Genomic DNA, 10,532 nt, shown 5'->3' with positions numbered 1-10,532 from the left:
TATTAAGCATCCAAAGGATGTATGTACTCATATGGCCATTGTAGCTTATGTGCTAGATTATGCTGAAATCCCCTGGTGAAGGATGAGAGGGATCCCTCCCCGGTACTCCCAGCACACATATGAGTGGTCAGGGACAGAAATGTCAGTAGGTTAAGCCTTACCACTCCTGGTCGATATCAGAGGCAGCTGATCATCACTCAGATTTTATGGATAAATCATGGCGATGGCTGCAGGGGTGTAGCCGGAATTTTATGGGTTACAGGAACTTTTTGAAGGGGACGCTGCCCAAATGCTTGAAAAGAGAAGCCTCATTCTACAGCGGTTCTTCATTTTATGCTTCATAGCAGTGCTCTAGTTAATTTTATGTCCCTACTAGTGCTGCCTTAGTTCATTTAATGAACTATAGTAGTGTAGTATTTCACTATACAGTTATGCCCCAAAGTAGAGCCCTAGTTCACATTATACCACCAGTGCCACAGTATATATTATGCTACATTGTAGTGCCCCAGTTCACAATATGCCATATTGTAGTGCTGTAAAAACACATTATGCCACACAGTGCCCCAGTTCACATTATGCCAGTGTCACCAGTAAATATTACACCACATTTGTGTGCCCAGTTTATATTATGCAACATTGTAATGCTCCAAGTTCATATTATGCCATAGTGCCCCAGTTAATATTATGCCACATTGTAGTGACCTCAGTTCATATTAAGGCACACTGTACTACCCTCAGTTTATACTGTGCAACATTACAGTGCCCCAGTTCATATTATGCCACAGTACAGTGCCCCTTGTTCAGATTATGCCACTTCACAGTGCCAAGTTCATATTATACCACAAATTACAGCCTCGTTGATAGTATTCCACATTATAGTGCCCCCAGTTCAAATGATGCCACACTACGGTGCCCCCAGTACATTATAATATCCACTACACACATATCCCTTACCAGTATAACATTCACTACACACAAAACACTTACCTATTTACCATCCACTACACACACCTCTCACTGAAAATGGAATGTCTGATAAGAGAGTATGGGGTATATTTATTAACGTGAGAGTTTTTAGAAGTGTAGATGTTGCTTATAGCAGCCAATCAGATACTACTTAACATTTAACTAGCATCGTCTAGAAGATAATACCTAGAATATGATTGTTTGCTATGGGCAACATCTCCACTTTAAAAACTCTCACTGCAGTAAATATACCCGCTATATTCTAATGACCTCTTGTCTCATATCACTTTATTTGTCAATGACATGGCTTCAAATGCTCCATCCTTATTGGCAGCCTTGACTCCTACACAGCAGCCTCACACCTGTAGGGCCTCCAGGACTGAGTAGATTCAGTTTACAGTGAGTGTAAAGACAGGGAAGGAGAGAGCAGGTACCAACAAGCTCCTACCTAATGCAGGAAATTCCACTTTGGGTGGAGATCTTAATTCCAGCACACTCTCTCTTTCTAGACAGTCCTATCTTGGAGCTCAATCCCCAACCCCAGCTCACTTACAAAAAAAAAAAAAATGTAATCTTGGTGAAGCTACTCTCGACAGTGCTGGGCTCACTGATTAGCTCAGCTGTGCCTGTGAAGGTGAAACGCGAGTGTGTGAGATGAATCATAGCAGTGTGTAGCTTTACTGAGAGGGAGAAACAGAACCCCCAGCTTTCAATAAGCAGAAAGATCAAATCATGAAAATTCAGATGCGCTGGTATCACAACAATAATATGAAAATAACATATACTTCCCAAATGTTTGGATAGATTTTCTTTAGATGTCGATGATCCGGTTACATGCAAAACATAAATATTGCACAAAGCAAGGAGAATCATATTGTAACACAAAATGTATTTTTTCAAAGCTTCAATAAAATAGTGTATATAGCATAATACACAATCCAAAAACATCAACAAGCACTTGATTTTGATAAAAGTTGGGGAATTACTAGAAGTCCATTTCATAAGGGCTCGTAGTTGTAATAAAGTGGAGGTCTCCGGATGATCTCTTCCCCGGATCCCTATTGGGGGGCTCCTCTGGTCAATCCTGATTGGTGAGCAGTCCTGTCACACTTCACCTACGCATTTCGGGATTTACCTCTCCCTTCCTCAAGGCAGTGTGACAAGGTTGCTCAGGGCACATGTTAAATACCCTGTGTGTGGTTTACTACCAGGTCACAGGTCGCTTCTGACCAAGCACTCGCCTTGGTTTAAAATTATAATAAAAGGTTGGGGGTAGTCCCCGGGCATGGGCTCTTACCCTCTCATACAAAAGAACTTGGTAATCTTTCTACAATTTAATATAAACAATCAAGTTTCAAGATCGCCGCACCAGAAGTGTGTCACTCTCACTTCCGGTACATGGTGTAATAGAATGACTTGCCGAAAAGGTCTATTTACTAAGTCCAAATAATAGGCCTTGTGTTGTCTTCCCCATGTTCAGTGCATTTTCCTCCTCTCTTTTGCACTAGAGATGGCTAGTGAGTGAGTGTCTCAACACACTGACTCAAATCATTCAGATGAGTGATTCAAGTCACTCAGTGTTTGGTGTGTCGAGACACTCACCTCCCTAGCCTCTGTGTCAATAGGAGCCAGAGAGAATGGCAGCTCCGCCCCCAACACCACTGATCCGGCCTGATCATACTTCTCCACTGTGTCAGATCAGCAGTGTAGGAGGTGGAGCTGGCAGCGACTCACTCTGAGTTGCGCAGCTACTGCCAGGGCTCGAGGAGTGCACCGACTCATGACAGTCAGTGAGAACCCTGAGCTGCAGTGCTGGGCTGCAGGGGGCCGGAGCTGTCAGCGACTCACTCTGAGTCGCTGGCTCCCCTGCTGGCTACAGTGCTGCACTATCTAAAGAGTCGTGTCTCAAGACACTGACTCGAGACACTTCACTGAGTTGAGCCATGTGGCTCAACTCAGTGTAGTGAATCGTTCTGCCCATCCCTATTTTGCACAGTCCTCCGGTGCTTCCCTTAATATCGGATGAGGTACTTCCTGTATTTGGAATACATGCTGGAACGCATGTACTTCCAGTTTGGTGGCCATCTTGGAAGAGGTGGGCAAGCTGTTTGTGATAACACTGGCCATCTTTGACTAGGGAGACAGGAATCCAGATCAGGTTTATAAATATAGGGATATCTCCCCTGCATCTCTTAAAGTGAAAGTAACACTATATATATATATATATATATATATATATATATACACTGTGATAGGATCACTGGTAAAGTGGTCTATGGCAGGGACATTGGTCCCAGATTCCTGTCCTATGTGCGTTAAATCCCCAGGAGAAAGTCTGCAGTGTAGCAGGCTTGAGTCTCGGCTTTTTGCAAAGCCGGTTTGGGTCCTGGGAGTTGTAGGTGAGAGGAAGGGCTCCACCCACGGCCACTTCAGGTTTTGGGCCTTTCAGCTTGTGAACAGGCTTATTAGGGCTTCCAGCTGAGAATGGCCTACATATGCTTAGTTTGTTAGGGCTGAGTGTCTCACCTGGGAGAGCAGGCAGGGAGTTTGCTCAGAGACACTTGAAAAACCTATCTGTAAGTGCTGTGCCTTTGTTGCTGGTGAGGGCATTAGGCCCTGCCAGGTTCTTGTAGTGAGGGAACCACCTGTAAAGTTAGAACCCAGCCAGGGCTAGGATTTATGTTTATGGTTTCTTTATGTTGTTTCTGTTTTGCACAATAAAGACTGGCGCCGACCAGCTTGTACTCGAATCCAGACTGGCGTACTGTTTCCCAGCTGCTGTGTGTGTAAGGAAGGAGTCCTCTACCCAGGAGAGGGACCCCTAATCTGTCACAATACATACATACAGTCAGGTGCATAAATATTGGGACATTGACAGAATTTTCATATTTTGGCCTCTATTCACCACCACAATGGCTTTGAAATGAAACAAACAAGATGTGCTTTAACTGCAGACTTTCAGATTTAATTTGAGGGTAATTACATCCAAATCAGGTGAACGGTGTAGGAATTACAACGGTTTCTATATGTGCCTCCCACTTTTTAAGGGGCCAAAAGTAATGGGACAAACTAAACAAGCCTAAATCAAACTTTCACTTTTTAATACTTTGTTGCAAATCCTTTGCAGGCAATTACAGCCTGAAGTCTGGAACGCATAGACATCACCAGATGCTGGGTTTCATCCCTGGTGAGGCTCTGCCAGGCCTCTACTGCAAATGTCTTCAGTTCCTGCTTGTTCTTGGGGCATTTTCCCTTCAGTTTTGTCTTCATCAAGTGAAATGCATGCTCAATCGGATTCAGGTCAGGGGATTGACTTGGCCATTGCATAACATTCCACTTTTTAGCCTTAAAAAACTCTTTGGTTGCTTTTGCAGTATGCTTCGGGTCATTGTCCATCTGCACTGTGAAGCGCCGTCCAATGAGTTCTGAAGCATTTGACTGAATATGAGCATATAATATTGCCCGAAACACTTCAGAATTCATTCTGCAGCTTTTGTCAGCAGTCACATCATCAATAAATACAAGGGAACCAGTTCCATTGGCAGCCATACATGCCATGCCATTACCAACACCATGCTTCACTGATGAGGTGGTATATTTTGGATCATGAGCAGTTCCTTTCCTTCTCCATACTCTTCTCTTCCCATCACTCTGGTACAAGTTGATCTTTGTCTCATCTGTCCATAGGATGTTGTTCCAGAACTGTAATGGCTTTTTTAGATGTTGTTTGGCAAACTCTAATCTGGTCTTCCTGTTTTTGAGGCTCACCAATGGTTTACATCTTGTGGTGAACCCTCTATATTCACTCTTGTGAATTATTCTCTTGATTGTTGACTTTGACACATATACACTTACCTCCTGGAGAGTGTTCTTGATTTGGCCAACTGTTGTGAAGGGTTTTTTCTTCACCAGGGAAATAATTCTTCTGTCATCCACCACAGTTGTTTTCCGTGGTCTTCCGGGTCTTTTGGTGTTGCTGAACTTTCCGGTGCGTTCTTTCTTTTTAAGAATGTTCCAAACAGTTGATTTGGCCACACCTAATGTTTTCTACTTCAGGGTCCATAGGGTATCCACAGGATACCTTGGGTATAGGTGTGACGTCAGTCGCAGGGCACCAAAGAGTTAAGCTTTCAGCCTCCCAGGATGCACTAGGTCCCCCTCCTATACCCCGCCCCCGGGCCAAGGCACCTCAGTTTAGTTTGGTGCCCGGCCGGCGTCGGGTGCACCTGTCGGAGTGGGGGCTAGAAGAGCCCCTGAAGCTTTCTTCAGTGCAGCTGTGGCTGCACATCTGGATGTACAGCATGGACAGTCAGTCCTGACGTCCATGCTGTCTTCCCTACACCCCCGCCGGTACCAGAACGCCGATACCGATCCGGGGATGCTGGTGAGCATCTGGGGTCACAGCTAGCGGTGACCCCAGATGTTCCGGACCATGGCCGGATCCAAGGGGGACAAAGGTAAGCAGCGGGGTCCCGCGGTGGGTCCCTGCTGGTCACATGGTCCTAAGTCCCCAGGCAGGGGGCTCCCTGGGGACTGGCTGCAGCGAGGAGCCAGGTACTGAACCTGCGCTTTCCACTACCCCCTGGGACAGCGGACCGCAGCAGAGCGGTAGCGCTGCGGCGTCCCAGGGGTTAAATGCATGCCAGGGGAGCGCGCCTTCCCTGTCTCACAGCCGGCGCCTCCCCCGCTGCACACAGCCCTCTCTGCACTGTGCTGACTGGTCCTGTGTCAGCGCTCCTCCCCCAGGCCAGCTTCTCTCTGCTCCTCGGCGGCCATCTTCTCTGCAACGCATGGTGAATGCTGCTGGAAGTCTGGAAGGAAGCATCGTGGTCTGGGTCCCCCCGCATACCTCTCCTCCGCTGTGGCTCAGGTCTGTGTATGCAGCGCTGTGTCCTACCAGGCCCTGTGTCTGTGTAGTTGAGTGATCAGCGCTGTTAGTGCAGGAATTGTTATTTCTCTGCATTGTATGTGACTGTGCTAGCGCTGCCTGTAACTTTTCTTCTCTAAACTGTCAGCTTTATTACTGTCCCTGTTCTTTCTGCTAAAGCCCTTGCGGTGCGGTGCTGCAGGGTGGTCTCTCGCCTATTTAATACTTAATTGGTGAGAGAGGTCACATACGTGGTGCCATCATGTCTGAAAGTGATTTTCCCCTCCGGCTACAGTGTACCACGTGCAAAGTACCGTTAGCGGAGGGGGAGGGTAGCGCGGAGGGCCTTTGCCGGCAGTGTTTGTCCATGGCGCGGCCTATTACGGTTACAGCACCGGTACAGGAGCCGCCCTGGGCTTGTTTCGCTCAGGCGTTAACAGCTTTAGTGGGCCAGTTAGCTCCGCAGCCCGCGTTTACTCCGATGGGTTTGTACCAGCAGTCTGTGGTGTCGTCACCCATGCAGGGGTTCCCACGACAATTGGTGGTACCCCACAGTCTCCCTATTTCCCCGCTCCCGGGTTCTCAGGAGCCAGCGTGGGTTAACTCCCTGACGAGTTCTGTACAGCACTTGTCGGATGTGTTGCAAGGGGAGTCTGTGATGCGGCCTCATAAAAGGCCGGTGGCGTCTCTGTCCGCTCCTTATGAGAATGACGAAGGGACGTCTGATGATGGGGAGATTCTGGATCCTTACGATCAGGAACCTCTCCATACTAAGGACGCTGATGCTAAGTCCAAAGTATATATTCCTGGACTTATTCGGGCGGTCCGCACAGCCTTGGTGATTGAGGACGAAGTTCCCCCAGCGGCTAAATCTAAGTATGCCTTTTTCAAAGATGTGAAGGGCGATGCCACAGTCTTTCCTCTTTCGGGTCAGTTGGTGGACCATTTAGAGGAGGCGTGGAAACAACCTGGCAAAAGATACCAGCCGCAGAGACGCCTGGCGGTGGCTTATCCGTTCGCGGATAATTATTTTGCTAAGTGGGAATCCCCTCCACAGGTGGATTCTCACGTGACCCGTCTTGTCCGTAGTGCCACATTGTCGATGCCATCCATGTCCTCCCTTAAGGATGCTACGGACCGCAAGGTAGAAATCTGCCTGAAGTCCGCTTATTCCCTTGCAGGGGGGGCAGCACGGCCGGCTATGGCCATTTGCTGGGTTGCCAGAGCGATGGAGCGCTGGGCGGATTCATTAGAGGCTTCTTTTGAATCCGACTGTCCGGCTGAACAGGCGGAGTTGATTGGCAATCTCCGTGATTCGGCCACCTACATCAACGAGGCGGCTCTAGACATTAGTACTCTGGTGTCTAGAATTTCTTCAGCAGCGGTAGCTGCTTGTCGCACCTTGTGGCTGCGATCCTGGAAGGCGGGCGCAGATTCCAAGAAAGGTCTGGAAGCGTTGCCGTTTACCGGAGAAGTTCTCTTCGGTCCGGATCTGGATAAGATTGTGGCCACGCTGGCGGCAGCCAAATCTGCTTGTCTCCCGTCGGTCGCTGCTCCTTCTGGTTCTGGACCATCGTCCTTTCGGTCATCTAGGGCCCAGGGCAGGCCCAAACCACAGTCGTTTCCTCGACAGGCTGGCCCTAAGAAATCGGTCAAGCCCCGGAAACAGGCATGGAGTACCAGACGTCCGGCCCCCAAGCCGGATGACAAGCCTGCGGCCTGACGGTCCGGGGCTCCCCTTGGGGGATCCCAGGGTGTGAGGCCGCCTGCTGCAGATCTCCCGGTGTTGGTCGTTCACTACGACAGACACTTGGGTTCTGGAGGTGGTCTCCCACGGGTACGCCCTCTCCGTCCGGCACAGACCCCCGGCTCGATTCTTCACCACGGGTCTACCATCAGACCGGAACAAGGCTACGGAGCTGCGGGAGGTATTGCACACTATGCTCCAGGCTGGAGTTATAGTGCCTGTTCCATTCTCCCAGAGGGGCCAGGGTTTCTATTCAAATCTATTTTTGGTACAGAAACCCAATGGGTCATATCGTCCGATTCTCAACCTCAAAGCACTCAACAAGTCTTTGCGGGTCCCGAAGTTTTGGATGGAGACCCTACGGTCCATCATTCTGGCGCTGGAACCTGGGGACTACATGGTGTCATTGGACATACAGGACGTTTACCTGCATGTCCCTATTCTTTTGCGCCATCAAGAGTTCCTTCGGTTTGCAATCCGCAGCGACCACTTCCAGTTTCGGGCGTTACCTTTTGGCCTGGCGACAGCACCACGTGTTTTCACCAAGGTGATGGCGGTCATGGCGGCTTCTCTGCGGCTGCAAGGAGTCCGCATGTTGCCGTACTTGGACGACCTGTTATTGGTGGCAGGATCTCCAGAGCTCCTGTTACACCACTTGGACCTGACCATTGCACTGCTGCAACGGCACGGCTGGCTAATCAACTGGCAGAAGTCCACTCTAATCCCGTCTCGGAGGATTCTGCATCTTTGAGCCTTATTGGACTCGGGACAGCAAAGGATCTTCGTGACGGAGGATAAGATCTCTGCTTTACAGTCAAGGGTGCGCAGTTGTCTGCACAGCCGCCGGGTGTCCTTACACTCGGCGATGAGGTTACTGGGCTCCATGGTGTCGGTGTTCGACATGGTGGAATACGCCCAGTTTCACTCCAGACCTCTGCAGCACCTGATCCTGTCCAAGTGGAACGGGCTGCCTCAGTCTCTGAAGTTCCAGACGATTGTGCTCACCCCGGAGGTTCGCCTGTCCCTTGCGTGGTGGTTAAAGACGACCCACCTCAACAAGGGACGTCCGTTCTGGGTTCCAAATTGGGTCCTGTTGACAACGGACGCCAGTCTTCGGGGCTGGGGAGCAGTTTCGGGTCCACACTTGTTCCAGGGCAGGTGGACGCCGACAGAAGCGGAGCTTCCAATAAATATCTTGGAACTCCGTGCGGTCTTCAATGCTCTCCTGCAGGCACAGCGGTTTCTCCAGGGTCACCCGATGCAGGTCCAGTCGGACAACCGCTACCACCGTGGCCTACATAAACAGGCAAGGAGGAACTCGCAGTCGGGCGGCTCTCGTAGAGGTCTCTCGGATCCTGGTTTGGGCGGAGCACAATCTTCCGGCCATATCAGCGGTCTTCATCCCGGGAGTGCTAAATTGGGAGGCGGACTTTCTAAGTCGCCAGGACGTTCATCCAGGGGAATGGTCCCTGCACCCGGACGTTTTTCAACTACTGGTGGACAGGTGGGGTCTTCCAGAAATCGACCTCATGGCGTCCCGGCACAACAACAAGTTGCCGGTGTACGGGTCTCGCACAAGAGACGAAGGGGCGTTTCTGGTGGATGCTCTGTCCGTCCGGTGGACGTTCCGGTTCGCATACCTGTTCCCTCCGGTCTCCCTTCTTCCACGGGTAATCCTGAAATTCAAACAGGAAGGAGGGACGCTCCTGTTGATAGCTCCCGCGTAGCCCAGACGGCACTGGTTCTCAGACCTTCAGGGTCTGTCCGTGGACAGTCCTCTGCGGTTGCCGCTACGACCGGACCTTCTGTCTCAGGGTCCTTGTCTTCACCCGGACCTGACTCGGCTGTCTTTGACGGCGTGGCTGTTGAGATGGCCATGCTGAGGTCCCGGGGGTTTTCCAGCTCTGTGGTGCGTACCATGTTACGAGCTCGGAAACCGTCTTCCGCGAGGATATACCATCGCGTGTGGCATACGTTCTTCCAGTGGTGTCGACCGAGAGGTTATGCACCGCGGGAGTTTCGTCTGTCTCGGATTCTCGCCTTCCTGCAAGCGGGACTAGATCATGGGCTTCGCCTTGCTTCTTTGAAGGTACAGGTTTCGGCCCTATCTGTCTGGTTTCACCGTAGGATTGCTACAATCCCGGATGTGCGCACCTTTATGCAAGGTGTTCTCCGTATTCAGCCGCCCTTTGTTCCACCTGTGGCACCTTGGGATTTGGCTGTGGTCCTGAGGGCTCTCCAAGGACCGCCGTTTGAACCACTGGGCTCAGTGGATATTAAATGGCTAACAGCTAAGACTGTTTTCCTTCTGGCCATTGCTTCGGCCAGACGTGTTTCTGAGTTAGGGGCTCTTTCTTGTAGACCCCCTTTCTTGGTTTTTCATGGGAACAGGGCAGTGCTCCGCACTCGGCCCGAGTTTCTTCCCAAAGTTGTTTCCCAGTTTCATGTTAACGAGGAAATCGTTGTTCCGGCCTTTAACTCACCGGGTCTTTCCGTGGGTGAGGCCTCTTTGGATGTTGTGCGGGCCTTAAGGACTTATGTTGACCGCACTTCTTCGTTTAGGAAGTCGGACGCTTTGTTTGTCCTCTATGGCTTCCGTAAAAAGGGTTGGCCTGCTTCAAAGCAAACTTTGGCAGCCTGGATCCGTATGGCTATTTCTGAAGCTTATCTTCATGAAGGCCTACCGGTCCCTCCTTCTCTGAAGGCTCATTCCACTAGGTCTGTGGGTCCTTTGTGGGCAGCTCGACGTGGTGCCTCGGCAGTTCAGATCTGCAAGGCTGCTACGTGGTCTTCTGTCCATACCTTCGTGAGGTATTACAGGTTTGACACCTTCGCCTCTCAGGATGCTTCCTTCGGGCGGCGGATTCTCCTTTCTGCACAGGAGCGTCCCCACCCTTAAAGGATACTGCTTTGGGACATCCCCAAGGTATCCTGTGGATACCCTATGGACCC

This window comes from Taudactylus pleione, unplaced genomic scaffold (genome assembly GCF_031769625.1).
Source record: "Taudactylus pleione unplaced genomic scaffold, aTauple2 ptg000039l, whole genome shotgun sequence".
In the NCBI taxonomy this organism is placed as follows: domain Eukaryota; kingdom Metazoa; phylum Chordata; class Amphibia; order Anura; family Myobatrachidae; genus Taudactylus; species Taudactylus pleione.
This window is presented reverse-complemented; position numbering follows the sequence as displayed.